The following is a 21,352-nucleotide window of genomic DNA, read 5'->3' as shown; positions in this document are numbered from 1 at the left end:
CAAATCTAACAGTCTACATTTTTTCAATTTTTTAAAATAAAAGAGTTATTTTTAAACTAGAATTGAATTGGTTTATATAAATCTAGTTGAATCACAATTCAAATGAATCATAATTTTAATCAGTTCTAGTTCTAACCCATCCAGGGCAAGGTTAAGCCGGATCTACCCCTAGCATTCAATTTGAACTTTTTTTTTTTTTTTAATTAGTAAGGGTTCATACGCGGTTTGCATCGCAAAGTGAATATTTCGTAAATTTCACAAATTGAAGGAAAAAAAAAATTGTATTTAGTTCTAAAATTTAAGAGAGGGAGAAAAAAAAAAAACATTATCTCTAGCGGGGTTCAACCCCTGTGATTGTCACCTTGTTTAAAGAAAAATTTACTGCTACTGGTCTGGACAGATTAAGATCGCTGCTATTTTTTCTAAAAATGAATGCGGGTTGTTTAGGATAAGGAAGCTCTGTTTCACCATTTAGCATGAGAAAAACGGTTGGCATGGTGGGTCTATCTGCTGCCTCTTCTTGAACACACAATAGCCCAATCTGAATGCATCTGAATACTTGGGAATGGGAAGTAAGAGCTGACTCTGTTAACAATGAATGCCCTATGTCCAAGGCTCTTCCTTCTCTCCATAAATCCCACACCTGTGTTATTAATAGCGTAAAAGAAGATTGATTTATTAATAACGAGTTTTAATTTAGTGGTACTGGGATCGTTTTTAGAGTTAGACTTGACTTACATGCCCTATAAAATTTAGTGAAGGATCCTCAGGAAAATAAGTGCTGATCTTCTTGCCACTTATGATCTCTAATAATATAACTCCAAAGCTATATACATCTGATTGTACTGAAAATTTTCCAAACACTGCATGTTCTGCTGCCATGTAACTACTGTACAAGTATAAGAAGAATCAGAAGTTTATCTTAGTTTTAGTAAATAGTATTGTTGTCTAAGCATGCAACACTTACTATGTTCCTGCAACTCGGTTAGTCTTGTCTTGAACATCATCGCCATTGAATATTCTAGCCATGCCAAAGTCTGAGATTTTGGGATTTATATCAGCATCTAATAGTACATTGCTAGTTTTTAAATCCCTATGGATAATTCTTAATCTTGAGTCATGGTGAAGATACAAGATTCCACGAGCAATTCCAATTATAATATCAAAGTGTTTTCTCCAATCCAAGATAGATCTTCTCCTCTCGTCTGCAGCAAAATAATATGGTATGTTTTTGAGAAACGATAACAAAACATCAAGCAGAGTGATAAAACATCAAGTCTTACCAAAGATAAAGTAGTCCAAGCTTTTATTGGGCAAGTATTCATAAATTAACATTTGCTCTTCTCCCTGAATGCAGCATCCCAGAAGTTTCAGAAGATTCCTGTGGTGAAGCCTTGCAAGTAGCGTGACTTCATTTTTGAATTCTTCTATCCCTTGACTTGAACTGTGTGATAATCTTTTTACAGCAATCTCCTGCCCATTAAGTAGCAGACCCTCAAATCATTATCTCAGCTTATTGCTCCTTAATGTATTCTGAGATTGAAATAAGTCTGAGGGAATTTACCTTATACACCAGGTCAAAACCACCCTGTCCAAGTCCGTTGTCTGGAGAAAAGTTGTTAGTGGCAGCAAATACAGTAAACAGATAAAAAATATGGCGTATCTTGAGGTTGCCTGCTTTCTACAAGTTCATTTGCCATCACTGTAGACAGTAATCAATTGTTCCATATCTTCTTCACTGTCCTTGAACACGAAGATAAAAAGTAACATCATCATCTCTAACTTTCATACAACTGCTATTCATCATTATTTCACAGTAGGACTCTTTACTTTTTCTTTTCCTCTTCTTCCTTAGCCACAAATAGCCAAAAATGATAATGAGAAATATATTGAGAGCAGCAGATACTATTGGAATCCACACCATCACCTTCTTAGCAATACTTCTTCTTTTTCTCTCAGCTGCATTATGCATAAATATATAAATAATTTGATAAATTCACTAACAAAATCTTCAAAATGTACAACAAATTGGTAAATTTAAACTAAAATTATTAATTTAATGAAATTCATTAAAACAAGAAACTAGTTAACATTCCATTCATCCTTCATGTCCACTAAAATTGTTCTGTCTACTAGAAATTGATCTCTCAGTACTCTTTTTGGCAAATAAGACTTGAACAGGAGCTAGATTAGAAGTTATGCGTGTCATGTGAGTTGCGAGTTGCCACACCATAGTATGCCAGCCTAGAATAAGAAAGGCACAATTGATGCACAAAGAGGAGGTTTTACCTATCAACTGAGAAGTCTGAATGAAGAATATAGAGCTAAAATTATCAAACTAAGTACCCATTTTATTAATATTGGCAAGGCAAGAAGAAGAATACCCAACTCTGTTGCATCCACACGAATATACATATCGTGTCCCTCTGTATACTCCATGGTGTCCATTAACTCCCCGTACCAAGTCAAGCACCCAAATCCTTTCCTATGAATACCCAAGATTGCAAATGCTTTGGAGGAACAATTCCTCAAGCACAGTTGTTCACATTCTGTGGTACTCACTCATTTGATAAATTCACTAACAAAATCTTCAAAATGTACAACAAATTGGTAAATTTAAACTAAAATTATTAATTTAATGAAATTCATTAAAACAAGAAACTAGTTAACATTCCATTCATCCTTCATGTCCACTAAAATTGTTCTGTCTACTAGAAATTGATCTCTCAGTACTCTTTTTGGCAAATAAGACTTGAACAGGAGCTAGATTAGAAGTTATGCGTGTCATGTGAGTTGCGAGTTGCCACACCATAGTATGCCAGCCTAGAATAAGAAAGGCACAATTGATGCACAAAGAGGAGGTTTTACCTATCAACTGAGAAGTCTGAATGAAGAATATAGAGCTAAAATTATCAAACTAAGTACCCATTTTATTAATATTGGCAAGGCAAGAAGAAGAATACCCAACTCTGTTGCATCCACACGAATATACATATCGTGTCCCTCTGTATACTCCATGGTGTCCATTAACTCCCCGTACCAAGTCAAGCACCCAAATCCTTTCCTATGAATACCCAAGATTGCAAATGCTTTGGAGGAACAATTCCTCAAGCACAGTTGTTCACATTCTGTGGTACTCACTCATTTGATAAATTCACTAACAAAATCTTCAAAATGTACAACAAATTGGTAAATTTAAACTAAAATTATTAATTTAATGAAATTCATTAAAACAAGAAACTAGTTAACATTCCATTCATCCTTCATGTCCACTAAAATTGTTCTGTCTACTAGAAATTGATCTCTCAGTACTCTTTTTGGCAAATAAGACTTGAACAGGAGCTAGATTAGAAGTTATGCGTGTCATGTGAGTTGCGAGTTGCCACACCATAGTATGCCAGCCTAGAATAAGAAAGGCACAATTGATGCACAAAGAGGAGGTTTTACCTATCAACTGAGAAGTCTGAATGAAGAATATAGAGCTAAAATTATCAAACTAAGTACCCATTTTATTAATATTGGCAAGGCAAGAAGAAGAATACCCAACTCTGTTGCATCCACACGAATATACATATCGTGTCCCTCTGTATACTCCATGGTGTCCATTAACTCCCCGTACCAAGTCAAGCACCCAAATCCTTTCCTATGAATACCCAAGATTGCAAATGCTTTGGAGGAACAATTCCTCAAGCACAGTTGTTCACATTCTGTGGTACTCAAACTCATGTTCACCAAAGCCACTATTGAAGTGCTAGGAATCTTCACATGCTATACCTTAACAAACCCTTCTCCATTTCTGCATATTGATGTTGTTTGCTGTTGCTTCCTTACACACGCAGCAGAACCATCCCTGAGATACCAATTCTTTAAGGACTTTGGTTCGTACCCTAGGAAGCACATGCAGTGGAGACTGTCAAGGTTGTTAGGGTTTGAGAAAATTTGAAGAAAGAAATTTTATTGAATGAAAAGAGAGATTACAGAAGATATATTTTGAGCTAAGTAGCTAGCATATAAATATAGAACCAAAGTAACTACCTTTCTAACTGACTTGTGCATGTGGACTGTAACAAACTAATAGTTTTTTCAGCTAACTTAACAGACTTTGGCACCTTTCCAATTTGATCTGATACCCCCCGCAAGCTGAAGAGTAAATGTTGATCATTCCCAGCTTGAGAATGAGATCTTGAAAAGAAGCAACAGGCAATGATTTGGTACAAATATCAGCAAGTTGAGCTTGAGAATGAACTGGAAGTAATTTAATAAGACCTGATTGAACTCTCTCTCTGACTATATGGCAATCAATTTCAATGTGTTTGATGCGTTCATGGAATGTAGGATTGGCCGCAATATGAAGAGCTGACTTGTTATCACAAAATAGAAGAGCAGGTTGGTGATGAGGTACATGTAAATCCTAAAGTAAATAGGAAAGCCACTGAATTTCACATGTAGTTGAAGCTAAAGCCTTGTATTCTACCGCTGAAGAAGATTTAGATACTATGGGTTGCTTCTTGGCTTTCCAACAAATTAAAGATGAGCCAAGATAAATGCAATAACCTGTAATAGACTTTTGAGAATCAGGACAACCTGCCCAATCTGAATCACTGAAGGCCTTAAGTTGAATGTCTGATTGAGAAGGGAAAAAGAGGCCTGCTCTAGGAGATACTTTTACATATCTTAATACTCTTTGTGCAGCCTGTAGATGTTGAGAAATGGGTTTATCCAGGAATTGACTTAGCTGTTGAATAGCAAAAACAATATCTAGTCTGGTGGAAGTAAGATAAAGCAGCCTACCAATTAACTTTCTGTATTGAAGAGTGTTAAGCAAAGGTTCACCTTCAGCTAGGCTTAACTTCAACTTGCTGTCCATTGGTGTCTTAGCAGGTTTAGAATCTAGAAACTCTGTGTTTGAGAGAATATCCAAGGCATATTTTCTCTGATTTAAAGCAATACCAGAGGTTGTTCTTGCAACTTGTAAACCCAAGAAATACTTCAAGTCCCCCAAATCCTTGATTTTAAATTGATGATCAAGGAAGGTTTTTACTCTGTTAATCTCAGATAAACTTGTTGTTGCAAGTATCAAGTCATCAACATAGACTAATAACACTGTCAAATCTGTATCAGAATGTTTGACAAAAAGAGGATAATCTGACTGTGATTGCTTATAACCTAGAGATAAAAGAGCCTGAGACAACTTGGAGAACCATTGTCTACTAGCTTGTTTTAGGCCATACAAGGACTTCTTGAAATGACATACTTATTTAGGTTTGGAAGTAATAAAACCTGGTGGGAGCAGCATATAAACTTCTTCATGGAGATCTCCATGAAGAAATGCATTGTTGACATCAAGTTGTTGAAGATGCCAATTGTTTGTAGCAGCTAAAACCAATAGTGACCTCACTGTTAACATCTTTGCAACTGGAGAGAAAGTGTCAAAGTAGTCAACACCTTCTGTTTGTGTGTAACCCTTGGCTACTAAGCATGCCTTATACCTCTCTATTGTCCCATCAGCCTTGTATTTGACTCTACACACCCATTTACAACCTATAGGATTCTTGCCTTTTGGAAGGTCAGTAACAACCCATGTATTGTTTTGTTCAAGAGCATCTATCTCTGTCTGCATTGCTTGCTTCCAGCAATCATGTTTCACAGCTTGATTGTAGGTCTTAGGCTCATGATTGACATAAATGGACAAGCTAAAGTGTTTTTGTGTAGGAGATAAATGAGAGCAAGATAAAACAGAAGATAAAGGATGAAAGGTACCTATATTGGAGAGTTGCTCAATAGCAGATGAAGTGGAGAGAAGGTTGCAATGATAGTCCTGCAAGTAAGAAGGAGGTTTTTTGAATCTGGTTGATTGTCTTATAGGTTGAGAATTATATATGGGAGGATCAGGAGATGGAGAAGTAGTAAAAGTTTGTGGAGGAGAAAAAAAATTATCAGTAATAGGAAGTGTAGAATCTTGAGGCAAAGAGAGAGACGGAAAAGAAGGAGGTTCAAAATGAAATGGAAATAAATGTTCATGAAAAACAACATTTCTAGAGATAAAAATATTTCTAGTGTGAAAATCAAGAAGGATATAACCTTTAGTACCAGGTTTGTAGCCTAGAAAAACACATTTCTTTGCCCTAGGGTCAAATCTGGACCTGTTTGCTGTCAAAGTAGAAGCATAGTAGAGAGAACCAAAGACTTTAAGATCACTGATATTAGGTAAATGATTATAGAGAAGTTGAAATGGAGATTTATTTCGTAGAAGAGGTGAGGGAATTATGTTTATTAAGTAAACTGCATGAGTAATGGTACAACACCAATATGATTTAGGAAGATTAGCTTGAAAAAGTAAGGATCTAGCAACATTTAAAAAATGTTAGTGCTTTCTTTCAACCAAACCATTTTGCTCAGGAGTTTCAACACAAGAAGTCTGGTGAATAGTCCCTTTAGCAGAATAGAAAATAGGCATGTTAAACTCAGGACCATTGTCACTTCTAATGACCCTTATTTTTGCTGAGAATTGTGTTTCAATTAAAAGAAAGAAAGACTGCAGAATTTGTCTTGCTTTTGATTTTGACTGTAAAAGAAAAACCCAAGTGTGCCTTGTATAATCATTGACAACAGTCAAGAAATACTTGTGATCATGGATAGAGGGAATAGAAAATGGACCCCAAATGTCCATATGGACAAGATCAAATGCTTTATTGGATTGAGATTCACTTACAGGAAAGGACAATTTCTTTTGCTTAGCTAAATGACATATTTCACATGTACTATTATTAGTAAAAGTAACATCAGGAAAGAAATGCTGTAAAAGTTTTATTCTAAGAGTAGAAGGGTGACCAAGTCTGTAGTGCCAGGTGTCAAATGTGGTGGAAGTGGCTAGAGATGTATGAGATGTGGATTTTGCAGAACTATGCATCACATATAGTCCTCCTTGAACTTCAGTTGTACCAACTATACTCCATTTGTTCAGGTCCTGAATGAAACATTTATGATGATAAAAATGAGCAAATAGTTAGTGGATGACAGAAGTTTAGTAGCAAAAATAAGATTGAAGTGAAAATTAGGAATATAAAGAACATCTTGAAGAAATAAAGAGCTAAAAAGTTGAACAGTGCCAGAAATAGTGCTAACAAGTTTAATACCATTAGGAAGAGTAATATATATGGGAGAAATGGATTTAAAAGAAGTGAAATTACTTATTGAATATGTGATATGGTCTGTAGCACCTGTATCCATGATCCATTTATAAGAATCAGAAAGCAAGAGAAGATAAAATGAGTACCTGGCTGTGGTATAAAAGAAGAAACTAAATTGGTGACAGGAGTGGAATTAGGATATGAATTAGAGTTGGGAACAGAAGTGGTAGAATCAAGTTGTGATGCTTGAAGCAATGCTATCAGATTTTGATATTGTTCTTAAGTCAAACCAATGTTGGAATTGCCATTACTTCCTTGAGCAAGAGAAATAGGTGTATCTGTTGGTGATTCAACTTCAGCACTGCCAGAAATATTATTAGCAATAGAAGAATAACCTCTTGGTTTATAACCAGGAGGATAACCATGTTTCTTGTAGTATGTCTCAATTGTATGTCTAGGCTTTCCACAATAAGTACAAAATCTATTATCTCTTCTAGAAGAAAACTGTTTTGGTATACCAGTGAATGTCTTGGGAGCAGAAAATGGTTTTGCACCAGAATTTGACACTTCAGATCTAACTGATCAATTCACAAACACCTTCGGTTCAGTGGCCAAAATAGGAGCTGACTGCCTTTCTTGTTGCACCACTAGAGAAAAAGCTTTATTGATGGAAGGAAAAGGATCAAGAAGCATAATTTGTGATTTAACAGTAGCATATTGATCATTTAGGCCTTTAAGAAACCTAATGACATAGTCATGATCATGATACTTCTTGATTTTCAAAAATGCTCCACAGGCACATGAATTCTCACATGAACAAACAGGAATTGGCCTAAAATTTAGTAATTCATCCCAAAGAATCTTCATTTCAGTAAAGTAATCAGTTACAGATCTATCACCTTGTTTAATAGAAAAAATCTCCTCTTGTAAATCTAAAATCCGCAAAATATCTCCCGAAGAAAACCTCTCTTTTAGATCTTTCCAAACATCTACTACCTTATCAATCCAAAGAATACTGTGAGTAATAGATGGAGAGAGAGAATGGATTAACCATGAAAGAACCATTGTATTGCATCATTCCTAAGCACAATAAAGAGGATATGTAGTTGCAGGAATCATCAAAGAACCATCGACAAACTTCAATTTGTTTTTAGACAAGAGAGCCATTTGCATTGCCCTAGACCAAGAGTGATAATTGGGACTTGTAAGTACAGGAGACACTAAATTCAGTGCAGGATTTTCATTTGGATGCAAATAATATGGATTAGAAGGATTTTGTGTTGGATCACTGCTCGCAGCCATGAAGAACAGATAGCAAAATAAAAAATCAAAAAACGAAGAACTCAGCCTTGCAAAGAATCAAGAAAAAAAAAACCACTCTGATACCATGAGAAAGTTTGAAGAAAGAAATTTTATTGAATGAAAAGAGAGATTACAAAAGATATATTTTGAGCTAAGTAGCTAGCATATAAATACAGAGCCAAAGTAACTACTTTTCTAATTGACTTGTACACGTGGACTATAACAAACTAACAGTTTCTTCAGCTGACTTAATAGACTTTGGCATCTTTCCAATTTGATCTGATAGGGTTCAATATGCTATATGCACCGCAATGTCCATAGATGTACTTAGGTTCCGACCGAGAGACTCTCCATTGACTGGAACTGCTGTCCCACATAAGCCTCTGGATCAATCCAGAATTCTTAACCACAATTCTTGAGAGAAGAAATTCATCTTCCAACAAGAAAGTGTAGTATATCTCATCTTGATTGTTAGCAGAAGTAGGCAAATATCCAGGCATTGGTGCAGGATCCCAGGGCCATGGACTGCTTCTCCAAATTCGGGTTAAACCTTTGTACAAAAAGAACTGGGGACAACCATTAGGGTTGAGCTTGTAGGACCAGTCCCCTGTTCCTGGGTCATCTGCTGATCTCCATGAAGTTAAGAACCTATACATGCCATTTTTCCGATTCAACCCAATTTTTAGACCTGGAAACATAGTATCTGTGGGGTAATCAAAACTTTGCCAAACAATTCTTTTGCTTTCATTTTGAACCAAAACCAAATTTCCTAAATCTAAGAGCTGAGCTATAGAGCCCTTTGTTCTCTCCCTCGAAACATTAGTGGACCACAGAAGAAATCGTGGGTCATAGTTATCATAGAGAAAAAGGTTTCCATCTGGGCTTATGGAGAGGACTCCAGAAGAATCATTAATTGGATTGTTCCTATTAGCCACCCACACCACGACTTGCCCTGGTAGCTTATGATACCAAATACCAAGATATTTAGACTTAGAGGTGCCAGGACTGATAAATCCCAACTCAAAGGTTCCTTTCTGGGAGACTAAAGTATTGTCTTCTGTGATGATTTGGTGGGTGGTTATGGCATCAATGGAATGAAATGATGGGAAGAAAAGGGCTAGAACCAAGAAGTTCAGAACCATTTCCATCCTTGCAGGCTGATTTTGGATGTTTATTAATGTATTATTACTTACAGGCTGATTTTCTTGACTTGCCAAGAAATTTGCCAACTGAGCCTAACAACCGTGCATGTGATTATTGTAATTTCATATAATAGTCAACAAGTGTCAAGTAGGATTAGATTTTTCTTTTTGGAAGGAGTGGGATTATATCTGTGTTAGCATAATTATAGCAATTAGCATGATTATAGGAGATTTGTGTAGCATAATTATAGCAATTAACATGATTATAGGAAATTTGTGTAGCATAATTATAACAATTATTATTCTTGTCTAAATTAGCTCATATTTTCATGTACAAATAGATGTAATATCTCTGTAAATAAGACACAGACAAATACACAATCGTTTCCTTTATTACTTGTATTCTTTCTTCTAACATGGTATCAGAGCCGTAAAGCTTTTATTTCTAGTTTCTGGGGTCTCTCTTCTCTCTCTACAATCTGTTCTGGTTCATTCTTTCATTCATGTTATTATACCATTTTTTTTTCTCCTCGTTTTATTATCAACGGAGAAATCTGATATTTCAAAACCTATTGCAACAGTTCTGACTGGTTCCAACTATAATCTTTGGGTTCAAGGAATGACAAGTTTTTTGATAGGTAGCAAGCTTTGGCATATTGTTATTGGAGATATCACTACGTCGACAAGAGAGAACGATGAAACTGATACAAAATTGGCTGACCGTCATGAGGATTGGGATAGTAAAAATCATCAGATCATCACCTGGTTTAGCAATACCTCTGTTTCGTCCATCCACATCCAATTTGCTAATTATGACTCTGCAAAAGAAATCTGAGATTTTTTGGCTAATCTATATCAGACCACTGGACTTGCCCACTATTACCAGTTGTGGACTACTCTTTATAATCTGAAATAAGAAGCAGGTCAATCTGTGAATGATTTTCTTGCCCAGGTCCAACCCATTTGAAATCAAATATCTCAGGCCAAAATCAGTGAAGATCATCTTCATCTTATTCAAGTTCTAATGGCTCTTCGATCAGAATATGAGGCCGTTAGAGTGTCCCTGCTACATCGAAATCCACTCCCATCATTGGATACTGCTATTCAAGAGATTATTTTTTAAGAGACTCGTCTCAGTTTGGATAAAACTCCTCAATTTGAAACTGCTCTTGCAACTACTCGATCCTCACATCAGAAATTTGGCAATCAACTCTGTAAGAATTGTAATCAAATTGGTCATACTTTTGCATATTGTCCTACTATAGAATGCAAATATTGTCATGGTTACGATCATATTCTTGAACATTGTTCCACACGCCCTCCAAGACCAAAAGGAGGGCATTCTAAATTCAAGAATGTCTCAAAGCCTGGATCTTCCTCTGTCATTGCTGTTGCTGCTACTGAGGGTTCTACTGCCATCACCATGAGTGATCTTGAGGCACTATTCAAACAGGTTATCTCTTCTAATTCTCTTGCTGCCATGTCTGTCACTCCGGGTAATTCTTATTGGCTTTTTGACTCTGCATGTTGTAATCATATGACCACTAATCTTAAATTTCTGTCTTCTGCAAAACCTGTATCTTCCTCACCACTAATCCATACTACAAATGGTACTAAAATGAACATCACACATACTGGTCATGTGTCTACCTCAAATCTTCATCTCTCTGACACCTATTATATCCCTAATTTGGCACTCAATCTTATTTCTGTTGGTCAGTTGTGTGAAAAAGGATTAAATGTTATTTTTTCTCCCCATGGTGTCCAGGTACAGGATCCACAAAAGGGATAGATGGGGAGGGTCGTAGAGTGGGTCGATTATTTGAGCTTGCATCTTTACATCTTCCTCAAAGATTTGTGTCTGCAGCTACAATCCCCAATTCCTCCATTCACCAATGGCATCTTCGTCTTGGTCATGCTTCTGCTAGTAAAATTCAACCTTTAATTTCTCTCAGATTATTAGGATCTACTAAGTTTGAGTCATTTAATTGTTTAAATTGTCAGCTTGCAAAACAACCTGCATTATCTTTTTCTCATAATAATACTACTTCAGACACTCTTTTTGATTTAATTCATTCTGACATTTGGGGTTCTTCTCCTATTTCTTCAATAAATGATTTTCGTTATTTTGTGATATTTATTGATGATTATTCTCGGTTTACTTGGATATATTTTTTGAAACATCTATCTGAGTTATCACAAATTTACATCACATTTGCAAAAATGATTAAAACTCAGTTCTCTTGTGATATTAAAATTCTCCGAACAGACAATGCCATGGAATATCGAGATTCTTCTTTACTTCAGTTTCTTAGTCAATAAGGCACCATTGTTCAACGTTCTTGTCCTCACACCTCTCAATGTATCGGGCGAGCCAATGCAAGCATCGCCATATTCTTGATTCTCAGACGCATTTTCTTCTTTCTGCCTCATGTCCAGAAAAATTTTGGGGAGAAGCAGCTCTTCATGCTATTTATATTATTAACTGTCTTCCTGCCTTGGTTCTTCATAATTTATCTCCTTTTGAAAAGTTGTTTGGACAACCTCCTGACTATTCCATCCTTAAACCTTTTGGATGTGTTTCTTTTGTTCTTTTACAACCTCATGAACATACCAAATTAGAACCCCGTGATCGTCTATGTTGTTTCTTGGTTATGGCATTGAACACAAAGGGTATCGTTGTTGGGATCCTGTTTCTAATAAGTTACGCATCTCTCGTAATGTTACCTTTTGGGACAATATTATGTTCTCTTCTCTTTCCAAATTTCATCACTCTGTCAATACTGACTCTCTATTTTTCACTGACTCCTCCAAAGAGCTATTTCCAAGTCCTGATCCAGGTGATTGTGATGTGTTCAATAATAGCCCAACTACACTTGCCCCTGTTGAATCTGCACCAGTTGTTGATCCAGTACCTGCGCCTGCATCTCCTCCTAGCACTACTCTTCGTCGTTCTATCCGTGTAAGAGAAACTCCTCATTATCTTTTTTATTTTCACTGTTACTCTACTATTGCAACCCTTCATGAGCCTCGTTCTTATCGTGAGGCAAGTACTGACCCTCTTTGGCAGCAAGCTATGACTGACGAACTTCAAGCTTTAGAGAAAACTCATATTTGGGATTTAGTTGATCGTCCACCAAACAAGACCCCTATTGGTTGCAAATGGATTTACAAAATCAAGACCCATTCTGATGGAACTATTGAACGCTACAAAGCTCGCTTAGTAGCCAAAGGGTACACTCAAGAGTATGGTATCGACTGTGAAGAAACTTTTGCTCCAGTGGCCCGATTAACATCTATTCGCAGTCTCTTAGCTATTACTGCAGTTCGTAAATGGAAACTTTTCCAGATGGATGTCAAAAATGCTTTTCTTCATGGTGATTTAACAAAAGAGGTTTATATGCATCCTTCTCCTAGTTATCATTCTCCTCATAAGGTTTGCAAACTTCAGCGAGCCTTATATGAATTAAAACAAGCTCCTAGGGCCTGGTTTGCCAAATTTAGTTCCACTCTTGCTCAACTTGGTTTTCTCTCTAGTCTACATGATTTTGCATTATTCACTCGCCGAACTGACAGTGGTATTATTCTTCTATTGCTTTATGTTGATGATATGATAATAACAGGAGATGATTCATCTGGTATTTCAGAGTTACAACATTATTTCAATCAACATTTTGAAATGAAAGACTTGGGTTCTCTCAGCTATTTTTTGGGTCTTGAAGTTTCTCAAAATTCTGATGGCTATTATCTATCTCAAGCCAAGTATGCATCCGACTTACTTTCTCGAGTAGGCATCACTGATAGCAAAACAGTATCAACCCCATTGGAGCTCAATTGCAAACTTACACCTCTTGATGGCACTCCTTGATGCATGCATTTTATATCATCATTTAGGAGTAATTTTTGCACATAATTTACCCTTATTCATAGCTATTATTTTAGATATTAGTATATATTTAGTCAATTTTACAATTTTCACATTTCTTAGTTTAATTTTTGGAATTTATTTGTTTTGTAGGTTAAATCTGGAGAAATTTGATGTATTTTGATCAGAGTAGCCATTTGGAGGAGATTAAAATCGAATTGCAAAAAAAAATTTTGAAGTTGAGAAAAAAAAATGGCCGAGAGCGACACAACCCGCGACACAACTGACTCGGCTTATGTCGTTTTTACTGGAAAATTTTTTGACGTGGCATTTCCGTTACTCCAGCCTTTTTACCTCACTTTTTCTAGATCCTTCCCCCTTTTACCCATTCTAGAACAATCCCTTAGCCTATATAAAGACCCATTTTATCACTTTCTTGGGATATAGAGAGCATAGAGAGCAAGGGAGGCATTTTTAGAAAGATAGAAAGAGAGCAAGGGAGGCATTTTTAGAAAGATAGAAAGAGGGAAAGGGAGGAGCATCTTCTGCATCTTCTTCCAGCAAAGAAGGATCAAGTTTCGCACTTTTCTCACAGAGATCCTCACTGCAAATTTGCTGGGTTTTTCTACCCCTTTAGCTTACATTTCCATTATTTCTTCATTTCTTCATTTGGGTTTGTCTTTAAACAATGATTTGTGAGTAGTTGATTGAGATTCTAGAGATGGGTTTGTAAATATTGATTTGTTTTGTGGTTTTGAACTGATTTAGCCATTTAAATGAAGATTGTTATATTTTGATTTATTGCTTGTGTGCTTATTTCCTTGCTTGATGAATGGGCCCTCATTAAGTTAAGTTTTAATCCTTAATAGATGGACTGAAAAGTGAATATTGGGGATGGATAATCTTGCAATAAACTTTATTTTCTTGGTGTTAGAAATAAGCTAAGAAGATTAAGGGGAACTTTCCAAAAATCAATTAGAGCATTAATTGGGTTTTTGTTAGATTTGAAATACCGTGAAAACAGGGTTTGATTTAATGAAAACCAATTTTGAGATGCTTGAAAAAGGTTTCAAAAATTTAAGAATTGATTTCCCTCAAAATTGCAATTCTCATGTGTTTGGCTAAATTAGGGAAAAACCACATGCAAACAATATTGAAAATCCAATCTCTAGAATCAATTTATTTTTCATTGAAATTAGATATAAATCCTCCAAACCTCATAAATAGCAATTTAAATTTAAATCCAATTTAAATCCAATTTCTATAATCACTTTATTTTTATTTTTATTGAATTTAGATTTAATTTCTCTCAATTTCATAAATAGATATTTCAAATTAATTTTTGGGTAATCTAGTTTAATTAATTTTAGTTAATTGATTGATCTAGTTTTAATTCCTCAAATACCAATTTTAATTCCAAATTTCATTTTACATCTTTAATTTTTGTCTTAATTTTAATTTTTAGATTTTATTTTTAATATCTTTTAATTTTTGTCATTCTAATTTGCTTATACTTTTATTTCCAATTTAAGCACAATTCCCTGTGGGATCGATATCAATTTTTAAAACTATACTCGTGACCGTGCACTTGCGGACACCGTAACAAGTTTTTGGCGCCGTTGCCGGGGAATTGTTTGTTTTTAAGTTGGATTTTAATTGTTTTAAGCTAATTAGAATTTTTATTTTCTTTTATTTTCACTATTGTTCCTTGTGTTTTCGTACTTTTCTTGTTTATGAGACGATCGAAAAGCACAAGTGATAATCAATTGTTGTTCAACCTAAATTGAAAAATTCTCACGAGCCAACAAAAAGGAGTACAAGAGAAGAAAAGAAGCGTAAAAGAAGAACAACAAATATTTGAGCAAGAGGAGACAATAGACAATATGGAGAATCTTAATAGAGCTATTGGTGGAAACAATGGAGCAAATGAGCAAAACGGGCAAAATGTCATGGTTAATCAAAATGATCCTCAAAGAAGATCCATGTTAGACTATGCTTTTCCTAGATGTTCTGATGTGAGAGATAATGCACCTATTATTGGAGCTAATCAATTTGAATTAAAATCGGTCTTATTCAAATGGTTCAATTCACAATTTGGAGGTAGCCCACTTGAAAATCCTCATTCTCATTTGAAGAAATTTTTGATGATATGTGGTACACAAAGACAACCTCGAGTTTCGATGAAGTTATTCTACTCACATTATTTCCATTTTCTCTTCTGGATTCAAAGATTGGAGTGGTATGACTCACTCCCACAAGCTATTATAGCTACTTGGGAGCAAATTTATCTCAAGCTTTTCTATCTCAATTTTTCCCACAGGAAAACTACTCATTTGAGGAATTTGATGGTAGCTTTTAATCCAAGAGAAGATGAAACTTTGTATGATTCTTGCATGAGATTTAAGGAGGTGGAACGGCAATGTCGTCATCATGATATACGCACTTGGATGATTGTCTGAATTTCTACACTGCAGTTACTCCACCATAAGAAACACAATTGATTCACAAGCGGAGGAGATTTCATGAGAATGACAAGTGAAGAATGCTATGATCTATTAGAGAAGATTGCTCATAATACCCATTTATGGGGAAATCCTAGAGCACTTGAGCCAAAGAAAGTCGATCTATGAACTTGACTCAATTAACTACATGAATGCAAAATTTGATCAGTTGACTCAGCTTCTTAGTGATTTTTGCACAAAGGCAACAACCTCAACTCCTACAACTATGCAACAAGTTGCCTTCACAAATGGAACTCAAAGTTGTGGAGTTAATTATTCTTCTTATGGTGATGATTATTTGCAAGAGCAAGCTGCTTATGCAGGAGGTTATCAACAAAAACCTATGGGAAATTCTTATTCTAATATGAACAACTCAACATGGAGACCACAAGCAACTTTTGCTCAACAAGGCCAAAGCTCAAATTATGCTCATAACCAGCAGTTTATGCAGCAGAACAAGCCTCAATTTCAGCCTCAATTTCAGCCCACAAGGCAGCCACCACCTGGATATCAAGCAAGAGCACAACAATCCCTTCCATCCCATGAACCGAAGCCATCCTTGGAGAACATGATGGAGAAATTTTTTGCTGAACAAAGCAAGATGAATAGCAAATTGGAGGAAGAAATGCAACACATGAGACAAACCATGGATCAATTACAAGTCCACAACCGCATGTTGGAGACTCAATTGGCGCAACAAGCAAGCTCATCAGGAAGCAATTCCTATGGGAAACTACCTAGCCAACCACAAAACCCTCATGAACAATGTAAGTTGGTGACCTTGAGAAGTGGTAAGAAAGTAGGTCAAGAGAGTGAAAACAAGAGAGAAGAAAAAGAAAGCACAAAAGAAGAAAATTCAGTTGAGAGCAAGAAAAATGAAAAAGAAGAAGAAAGCAAAAGTGAGCAAGATTAGGGAGACAAACCATACATCCCACCTGAACCTTACAAACCCACCCTTCCCTACCCTCAAAGATTCATCAAGCACAAACTAGACAAGCAATTTGGCAAGTTCCTTGAAGTGCTAAAAAAATTGTATATCAATGTGCCATTCACTGAGGCACTATCCCAAATGCCGAGTTATGCCAAGTTTTTGAAGGAGATTCTTTCCAACAAGAGAAGGCTAGAAGATTATGACACCATCAATTTGGGAGAGCAATGCAAGATGCTATAATCCGTAAGAAGTTACCTCCCAAACTCAAAGATCCGGTGTGTTTTCCATTCCTTGTCATATTGGTGATAATCAGTGTGGCAAATGCCTTATGTGACCTTGGAGCTAGTGTCACCTAATGCCTCTTTCAAACTATGAAAAATTGAATATGGGAGAGTTGAAGCCCACAAACATGTATCTCTCATTGGCTGACCGATCAATTAAGTATCCGGAAGGCATTCTTGAAAATGTGCCTATCAAGGTTGGAAAATTTTACATTCCGGTGGACTTTGTCATTTTGGATATGGAAGAAGACACAAAAGTTCCTATCTTATTGGGAAGACCCTTTTTGGCAACAGCTGGTGCATTAATTGATGTAAAGGGTGAGCAATTGACACTTAGAGTGGGAGATGATCAAATGATATTCAACATCAATCCAGCCATGAAAAGAAAACATGAAGAAGTTGAGTCTTGTTTGCGGGTAGACATTATTGATGAGATTGTTCAAGAGCATTTCAGAAAAAGCTATCCACAAGACCCACTTGAAAATTGCTTAGTCCATGGTGGGAGCATTGATGATGATAACATGGCTATTTTTGCGCAATACTTGGAAAGCTCTCCACCACATCCTGAAGCCACAATTTTTCAACTTGAAGGAGTGCAAAATTTGGAGATCAAACCACCATCATTAAAGGTAGAGGATGCCCCAAAGGTAGATCTTAAACCTCTTCCTTCCAACCTCAGGTATGCTTTTCTTGGACCCAATGAAACATATCCTGTTATAATTAATGCATGTTTGACTAATATTGAGAATGACAAATTGTTGAGAGTATTGAGAGAATATAGAAGAGTTTTGGGTTATGCAATTGATGATATAAAAGGAATTAGTCCAACAGTTTGTATGCATAGGATTTTCCTTGAGCCAAATAGTAAACCTTCCATTGAACATCAAAGAAGATTGAATCCTACAATGAAGGATGTTGTGAAAAAGGAAATCCTAAAATTACTAGCTGCTGGAATTATTTACCCTATTTCTGACAGTGAGTGGGTTAGTCCTGTGCATGTTGTACCAAAGAAAGGTGGGGTGACAGTTGTTAAAAATGAAAATAATGAATTGATACCCACTAGAACTGTTACAGGTTGGAGAATGTGCATAGACTATAGGAAGTTGAACAATGCCACAAGAAAAGACCATTTTCCTCTTCCTTTTATGGATCAAATGTTAGAGAGATTAGCCAAGCATTCATTCTTTTGTTACTTAGATGGATATTCTGGTTTCTTTCAAATTCCAATACATCCTGATGACCAAGAAAAAACTACCTTTACATGTCCCTATGGCACCTTTGCATATCGAAAGATGCCATTCGGATTGTGTAATGCGCCTGGCACATTTCAAAGGTGCATGATGGCTATTTTTTCTGATTTTATTGAAGAAATTATGGAGGTCTTCATGGATGACTTTTCAGTATATGGAACTAATTTTGATTCATGCTTGACTAATTTGTCTAAAATCTTGCAGAGATGTGCTGATAATGATTTGGTGTTGAATTGGGAGAAATGCCACTTTATGGTCCAAGAGGGAATCGTTTTAGGGCATTTAATCTCAAAAAGGGGAATTGAAGTGGATAGAGCCAAAATAGAAATTATTGAAAAAATGCCCCCTCCAACCACTGTCAAAGGAGTGCGGAGTTTCCTTGGACATGCTGGGTTTTACCGGCGATTTATTCAGGATTTTTCTAAACTTGCTAAACCCTTAACAAATCTTTTGAATCATGATGTTAAATTTGATTTTAATCAAGATTGTATGGTTGCTTTTTGCAGGTTAAAGACGGCATTAACAACAGCTCCTATCATGCAACCCCCAGATTGGACTTTGCCATTCGAAATTATGTGTGATGCAAGTGAGTTTGTTGTTGAGCCGCCTTGGCCAGCGAAAAGATAGAAAACCTTATGCCATTTACTATGCAAGCCGAACCCTTGATGAAGCTCAAGTCAATTACGCCACAACTGAAAAGGAGTTCCTTGCGGTAGTATTTGCACTCAATAAATTTCGTTCTTATTTGGTCAACTCAAAGGTAATTGTTTTCACTGATCATGCAGCAATAAAGTACTTAATGAGCAAGAAAGAAGCTAAATCTAGGTTGATTAGATGGATTTTATTACTTCAAGAATTTGATTTGGAAATAAGAGATAAAAAGGGTGTTGAGAATGTGGTGGCTGATCACCTTTCTAGGATAAAAGCGAAAATAAAGATGATGAAATTGTGCCAATTGATGAATTTTTCATGAATGAGCAGTTGTATGTGTTGAATTCTGCACTTCCATGGTTTGCTGATATTGTGAATTTCTTGTCTTGTGGTGTCTTGCCACCTGATTTATCTTGGCAGCAAAAGAAAAGATTCTTGCATGATGTTAAATTTTATTCTTGGGAAGAACCGCTTTTGTTTAGGAGATGCAATGATGGAATAATTAGAAGATGTATACCAGAGGAAGAAATGCATGATGTTATTTACCATTGTCATTCCTCTGAATATGGTGGTCATTTTAGTGTCTCAAAAACTGTTGAAAAAGTCTTGACATCAGGTTTCTATTGGCCTAAAATGTTTAAACATGTGAGAGACTTTGTAAGCAAGTGTGATAGGTGCCAAAGGGTAGGCAACATTTCCAAGAGAGATGAGATGCCCCAACAGTCCATATTAGAAGTTGAATTATTTGATGTGTGGGGAATTGATTTCATGGGGCCATTTCCATCTTCATATGGGAATAAATATATCTTGGTAGGGGTGGACTATGTATCTAAATGGGTAGAAGCTATAGCTACACCTACCAATGATGCAAAAGTTGTGGTAAAATTTCTGAAAAATTTGTTTTGACCAGGTTTGGTGCCCCACGTGCCATAATCAGTGATGGTGGTAGCCATTTTTGCAACCACCAATTTGAAAAGTTGATGAGAAAATATGGGGTAAAGCATAGGATTGCCACACCATATCACCCTCAAACAAATGGCCAAGTAGAAATCACAAATAGAGAAATCAAGCAAATCTTGGAGAAAACTGTCAATAAGTCCAGAAAAGATTGGTCCCTTAAATTAGATGACACTCTTTGGGCATATAGAACAGCATTTAAAACCCCCATAGGAACTACACCTTATAGGTTAGTTTTTGGGAAATCATGCCATTTGCCCGTAGAATTAGAACACAAAGCTTATTGGGCCATTAGAGCAATCAATTTTGATTTGCAAGCTGCTGGACATAAAAGACTTTTGCAACTTGATGAATTAGAAGAATTGAGACTTGATGCTTATGAAAATGCTAGGATCTATAAAGAAAGAACTAAAAAATGGCATGATAAGCATATCAAGAAAAAGGACTTAAAAGAAGGAGATTTGGTTCTCTTATTCAATTCAAGGTTAAAATTTTTTCCAGGAAAATTAAAATCAAGGTGGTCAGGTCCATTCAAAATTGTGAAAGTTTTACCTCATGGTGCTGTGGAAATTTTTGGTGAAAAATCTGGTAATTTCAAGGTAAATGGACAAAGGTTGAGGCATTATTTAGCCGGTGAGCCAATTGAGAAAATAGCAACTTGCTATCTTTCTCATTCTCCATGAAATTTTGAGTAAGTATGGTCAAGCTAAAGACCTAAACTTAGCATTTTTGTGCATAACTCCCAATTTTTCTTTCATTTGTTTTAAGTTTTTTTTTTATATACTCCTTATTCAGAGTTTAACATTGTTCTAATTTCCTTGTGCAGATGGGATACAATGCATTGCAAGCAAATGAGCATATAAAAAAAAAAAAAAAAAAAATTTCATGTCTTTAATTTCATTGCTTAATTACTTCATATTTTGAACTTATTTTGCTTGTGTTGTTTTTATTTTACTTGAACCATTTACTTATTCAGTTTTTTTTAGTTCCTCATAAAATACATTTTTCTTTTATATTTTTAGTACATTGCTCACTTGCTTTTATGTGCTACTTCGGATTTACACTTGATGGCTATATTTTTGAGCTTAACTTCCCTATTCCAAATTTTTGAGATTAATCGATTTAATTAATGAATTCCATTGCCGCTTTCTTTTGCAATGAGTGCAGAAATTGTCCAAATTTTATCTAATTAAATTGGCTGCACTTCAATGAGGTAACAATTCTCATCTCACTTGTGTCATCACAACACAAGTTGTGCTATCGCTTATGCAACAGGGTAATAATTCTTTATGCACATATGATCTACCCATTTTCTGCACATTATCCCATTCCATGCACTCTT

The 21,352-nt window shown here is 35.8% G+C and overlaps 1 long non-coding RNA gene and 1 pseudogene across 1 annotated transcript; one reads left to right on the top strand and one right to left on the bottom strand.

Annotated features, from left to right (window-relative positions):
- Window positions 1-331: 331 nt before the first annotated feature.
- Window positions 332-9,735, bottom strand: LOC110654887 (G-type lectin S-receptor-like serine/threonine-protein kinase RKS1; annotated as a pseudogene).
- Window positions 9,736-13,439: 3,704 nt separating this feature from the next.
- Window positions 13,440-13,838, top strand: LOC131175814 (uncharacterized). Its single transcript, XR_009146012.1, has 2 exons — window positions 13,440-13,470; window positions 13,593-13,838. It is a non-coding gene; the product is annotated as an uncharacterized LOC131175814 (long non-coding RNA).
- The last annotated feature ends 7,514 nt before the right edge of the window (window positions 13,839-21,352 follow it).

Source organism: Hevea brasiliensis, chromosome 18 (assembly GCF_030052815.1).
Source record: "Hevea brasiliensis isolate MT/VB/25A 57/8 chromosome 18, ASM3005281v1, whole genome shotgun sequence".
NCBI classification, from domain to species: domain Eukaryota; kingdom Viridiplantae; phylum Streptophyta; class Magnoliopsida; order Malpighiales; family Euphorbiaceae; genus Hevea; species Hevea brasiliensis.
This window is presented reverse-complemented; position numbering and strand designations above follow the sequence as displayed.